This window comes from Cornus florida, unplaced genomic scaffold (genome assembly GCF_030987335.1).
Source record: "Cornus florida cultivar Cherokee Brave unplaced genomic scaffold, ASM3098733v1 CherokeeBrave_3.0.0_Hap2_Chr04, whole genome shotgun sequence".
Classification (NCBI taxonomy): domain Eukaryota; kingdom Viridiplantae; phylum Streptophyta; class Magnoliopsida; order Cornales; family Cornaceae; genus Cornus; species Cornus florida.
Genome location: NW_026775574.1, coordinates 12,841,900 through 12,847,670, shown reverse-complemented (window position 1 = coordinate 12,847,670; position 5,771 = coordinate 12,841,900). Strand labels below are relative to the sequence as shown.

Genomic DNA, 5,771 nt, shown 5'->3' with positions numbered 1-5,771 from the left:
TACTCGGTCAAGACCACTTTTCTTGGTGCTTGGCTTTCGTTCTTCCTCTTTTGGGTGCAAAGATCTTTTAAGAACTTGGCATAAGCCATAATTTGCTTAATTGCATCCAAAAGTGGAAGATTAATCTTCATTTGCCTAAACATTTCAATGATTTCATTAGTCTTGGTTTTTTGTTTGTCAAGAGAAATGGATCCTTTCAAGGCATCCGGAAATGGAGCTCTTGGCTCAAAAGTTTTTTCAAAATCTTTCTTTAAAACATCAACACAAGAATTTTTTAAGTCCTTTTTCAAATCATGCTTTGATTCATCTTTCAAATCATTTTTTAATGCTTTCTCAACATGATGACCATGCACATGCAATGAAGGAGGAATAAAATGTGAAACGGGACGGGTGTCAACTTTTGGTTGCACCGGTTCATTCTCTTCATTGGACATACCTACTTGGTTGTCCACAATCTTCCCATTTCTCAAGGTTGTCACCGCATTGACATGCTCAATTGTGGGACCTTCCGATGAGGAATGAGTCTCCACAACACATTGTTGCTTTGGTGGGGCATTCAAAGGCATTTTCTCTTTCTCTTTAGAATTTAAGGTACTAGCTATTTGGCCTACTTGGGTTTCTAGCTTAGCAATAGATTGAGAATGAGAATGAAGCAATTGAGTGTTCGCCTCTAGAGTGCCTAAAGCGGTCAAAACTTTCTCTTCAAAAGTGGGACTCCTAGAATTTCCTTGAGAATATGGTGGTTGGTTGGGGAAATGAGAATTAGATAATTGGTTTCCATGTGATTGAAATGATGATGATCTCAAACCTTGGGAACCTTGGCTTTACATTGGAGGTAGAACATACTTCCCTTGAAAACCACCTTGGGGAGGGTTTGAGCCTTCCCCTTGGCTTTTCCAAGAAAAGTTGTTCGGATGGTTCCTCCAACTTGGATTATAATGATTGCCATAGGGATTATTCCCTTGGTTAGAAAAAATGGCATTTGCTTGCTCATGGTTGTCATTTTGCACATGTCCATGGGGACAATTGGAAGTAAAATGTAACATACTAGAACAAGTCATACATGATTCATTAAATGCACGATGATGAACATGATTAGGGGAGGAAGAAATTTGATTCGCCGAAGTTTAGTTGATAAAAAATTTATCAAACCTTTGAGATAAGGATTTCATCTCGGCAGTTATATCATTGGAGTTGTTAACTTGATACATACCAACATTCTTCCTTCCACCTAGATTTCTTCCATTTTTAGAAGACAAAGACCTATGCATGGAATTTTCACTCATACTTTCATACAATTGCCACACATCATTTTCATGCTTATCAATATAAGAACACCCATAGATGCATCAACCATACCCTTGTGATTATCTGGTAAACTTTTAAAGAAATATTAAACTAATTGCCACTTAGGTATGTCATGATGTGGGCACTTCCTAAGTAAGTCATTGAATCTTTCCCATGCCTCATGAAACGTTTCCCCATCCCCTTGTGAAAATTTACAAATGGAAGTTCTCATGGCATTGGTCTTTGATACCGGGTAGTACTTCTTCAAGAACTCTTGTTGCATTTCTGCCCAAGAAGTTATCGAAAAAGGCCTAAGATTGTTAAACCAATATTTTGCCTTGTCTTTGAGGGTAAAAGGAAAAAGTTTGAATCTTAACACTTCTTCTGGCATGTCCATGTATTTCACGGTGAAACACACTCCAAGAAACTCATCCAAATGCTTATAGGGTTATTTACTTGGAAGTCCATGATAGTTGGGAAGCATTTGAATGGTTTGTGGTTTGATTTCATAGTAATGTGCTCTAAATGGAGGCAATTGAATGCAAGTGGGTACATTATATTCATTAGGCATATAATGGTCTCTTAAAGCAAGAGGGGAATTTACAACTGGTGGTGCTACTCGAACACCGTGGTTAACTTGAACCATAGGAGGTTGTGGAACAAAGATTGGTTGAGGCATTCCCAATGGAATTTGGCCTTATTGTTGTGGTGGAATAAATGGTCTAGGCATACCTAATGGTACTTGGATGCTTTCATGATGCACATTAGGGTGGAGGATGCCTTGTTGGTCTATGTAACCAAGGTCCTCTACATGGTCATTATTTTGCTCCTCCATTGATGAAATGGAGTGATGAAAACTACCTCTTCCCCTAGGATTACGAACAATCGATTCAAGATGAAAATTAAGAAGGATAAGAGTAGGATTTAATGACCTATGACCATGCATGCACTAGCAAAGACAAATAATCAAGAGATAAGCAAGGAACAAACACTTTGCCCCCACAACAATTCAACAAATCTTTACATACAATGATCCCATACTCCCATGCTTGAACAATATGCAAAGAAAAGTAAATTGCCTCCACGCGGGCTCACGATTTATCTAAGAAATGAAAAACAAGCCTCCACGCGGGCCGACGATTTAACTAGAACTTGAGTTAAAAGATATCTCACAAAGGGTCCTTAAACAACTTCAATATATTTTTCAACTTTCTAGCCTTGCTTTGCTTTGTAATTTTTTTTTGTCCTTTTTATGCTTAGCTTAGCTCCTTGCTTTGAATTCTCCTTTACTCAACTTTCTTCACTCAATGCACCTAGTCAATCAAGAACAAACACAATAAGTAACTAAGAAGAAAATAAAGAAAAGACACAATCAAAAGAGTACTAATTCCTATTAGTTTCCAAAACATGGCATTGCCAATTAGATCCCCGGTGGCGCGAAAAACTTGGTGTGTGCCGTACCGTTACACTAAAAGTTTGAAAAGAGATATGAACTAAGAGTGTGAATGTGCAATGCGGCTAAGTTTTAAATTTATAACAGCCACTACTACCTCTAACTAAAATATAGTTAAGGTGAGTAGGGATCGTCCCAAGGGATTATAGGTGCCTTTGCAATGGAAACAATACATAGGTTTAGTAGGTCGAATGACCCATGGTTGGTTAGATTGATTGATTAAGCTATTATACAAATAAAATTAAAGTAAAAAAAATTCAATGATTAATAAAGTAGAGAAAGATATAGAGGGGAGGACTTGGGGTACTAGAGCTCACCACTAAGCTTGACTTCACTAGACACTAGCAATTGTATATTAATGGGGGGATTGACTTGTAACTTTTGTGTGTGTGTGTGTGACATTAATTAAAACTAGGCATGGATGGCAAATAAGCATAGATTGTCAAGCCAAATCAAATGGAAAGTACAACCTATCAAATAAGACCAAAATCCATTCAATGAAACCACAATTTATGTACACACAACTATCTAGAAATATACACCTAATGCATTCATAAGTATAGAACACCAAGGAACAAGAGTAGATTGTCCACCCATTTATGAATTTAAAGCAACTACACTACATCTACACTAAAGACATGAAATTTAACTAGGTAAGCTAAAGTTGTGATACAATCCATCAAGAAACAAGTGTGAACCATTAAATAAATTGCAAGAGTGTTCAATTAAGCTCTATGTTTTGACCATCTCTAGATTAACTTCATCCATACACATAGACATGCATAAATTCTATTAAATCTAGAGAAAAGCACATGAGTCATCCATTCTAGCATACATAGACATATGGTTATAAGTAGATAATCAATTGAAGCATTAATCCATACACTTCAAGTAGAAACCACAAGATATATATGTAAATCCAAGATCAAAACATTGTTACAAATAAATCCCTAAAAATATACAAAGAACTAAGTCTAGGAAACAAACTTAGGAGCTACTCTAGCCCCAAGTAGATGTCTAGTCACTCATTGAAGTAGTCAGCCAACCCTCAAGGGCTATTTTCATGGTTGGAATGACCTTCTTTTTTATGGAAACCCTAGAAGAATGGAAGAACTCCCAAAATATGTAAAAACTCTCTAATCTCTATCCTCCTCTCCAAGATATGAGATATACAAATTATGAATAACAACTATGCTCTAAAAGTGGCTCTCAATCCTTATATAGGTAGGACAAATGTCACACCAATGGTCTGGATTCGTGCATCAAGGTCCTCCAATGATTGGACCATGAACCAACTTTTAATAAGCTGGAATCTATTTTTTTTTGGACTTGAGGAAGTTCGATCGATCGAACTATATTGAGATTGATCGAACATGGCTGATATCCATCGAATGGTGTAGAGATCGATCATCCTTGGCAGCAGCTTTTTGAATAAAGACAAATATCTTAGATATTTTTGGGAAGAAGACAAAAGTGGTAGGTGAGTGGTAGGTGTGGATAAGATCAAACCATTTTGATCGATCTGGAAAATGTTAGATCGATCGAACTTGCTGGATTCTTTTAGATAAGGACAAGGGCTTGGATCCATCTTGAACTGTTTAGATCGATGAACTTTAGATCAATCGAAGAAATGCTGAGATTGATCGAACATGCTGCATTTCCACACTTTGCTTTATTTAGCTTCCACTTTGCTCCTTTCTCCGATTCAGCTTAAGTTAACTTCTTTAATGCTCTTATTTGGCTGAATTGACTTATTTTTGGGATAAACACCTGAAAAGGGTTATAACACAAAATTAGTCTAAAACGGGAAAATAAGATAGATAAAGGTCCTAGAATACTCGAGCTTAATAGGTTTAAATGCACACTTTTCAGCGCTCATCAATATACAAAATTCTGGCCAATCTATTGGACCAAAAAAACATATTCTTGTGATCCTTGGTAGGCTATTCTTAGCTACGGCTAACGTTTCAATTAATTGCCAAACTGGGGTGATGGATATCGCTTTTGGAAATATGCAAGTCAAACTCCACATTTTCCATACAACTCAACATCTTCCCGACGAGGATGAGTGTTTTCTCATTGATATGGTAGATGAAGTGGTCGAAGAATCTCTCCCCTTCAATCTAAGCAAAGATCCTTTGGAAACTTCATGTCACACTTTGACTTCTCAAACTTTGATATTGACCAATCCATCCAAGAAGTAAACTCTTTTGCTTGACATTAATGCTATCGTGAATTGTCCTCCTTGGAAGGTGCCAAGAGAACCACTTCCTCAACTTTCCACTACTCCTCCGGTCCCTTCCTTGAAATCTCCTCCACAACTTGAGTTAAAGCCGCTCCCGGCCCACCTCAAGTATGTGTTTTTTGGTGCAAAGCAAACTCTTCCAGTCATCATTACATCGGACCTTTTAAAGGACCAAGAAAATAGCCTTTTAGTGGTGCATACTACAAGAGCACAAAGAAGCTATTAGCTGGGCAGTGACTGATTTGCAAGGAATCCACCCTTCTATTTGTATACATCGCATTCATATGGAGAATGACGCTAAACCTTCTAGAGAGGTGCAGCGCTGGTTAAATCCCAACATGAAGGAAGTGGTCATGAAAGAAGTGATCAAGCTATTAGATGTAGTAATCATCTACCCCATATTTGATAGCAAGTGGGTGTGCCCCACTCAAGTTGTTTCCAAGAAATCCGGCCTCACCGTTGTTGAAAATTCAGCAGGAGAGCTCGTGCCACAACACACCACCACTGGGTGGCATGTGTGTATTGATTACCGGAAACTAAATTCTACCACTAGGAAGGATCATTTCTCACTCCCATTCACTGATCAAATCCTAGAGAGGTTAGTCGGCCAAAGCTACTATTGTTTCCTTGATGGTTATTCTGACTATAACCAAGTGGCAATTGATCCGCAAGATAAGGAGAAGACCACATTCACATGTCCCTTTGGAACATTTGTCTATAGGCGCATGCCCTTTGGGCTATGCAATGCACCGGCAACCTTCCAGAGGTGCATGATGTCCATATTTT

General features: G+C 37.9%; 1 non-coding gene across 1 annotated transcript; it reads left to right on the top strand.

Moving 5' to 3' along the window:
* The first annotated feature begins 1,415 nt into the window (after window positions 1-1,415).
* LOC132305726 (small nucleolar RNA R71) lies at window positions 1,416-1,522 on the top strand. The gene has a single exon (XR_009481677.1). It is a non-coding gene; the product is annotated as a small nucleolar RNA R71 (small nucleolar RNA).
* Window positions 1,523-5,771: the final 4,249 nt, after the last annotated feature.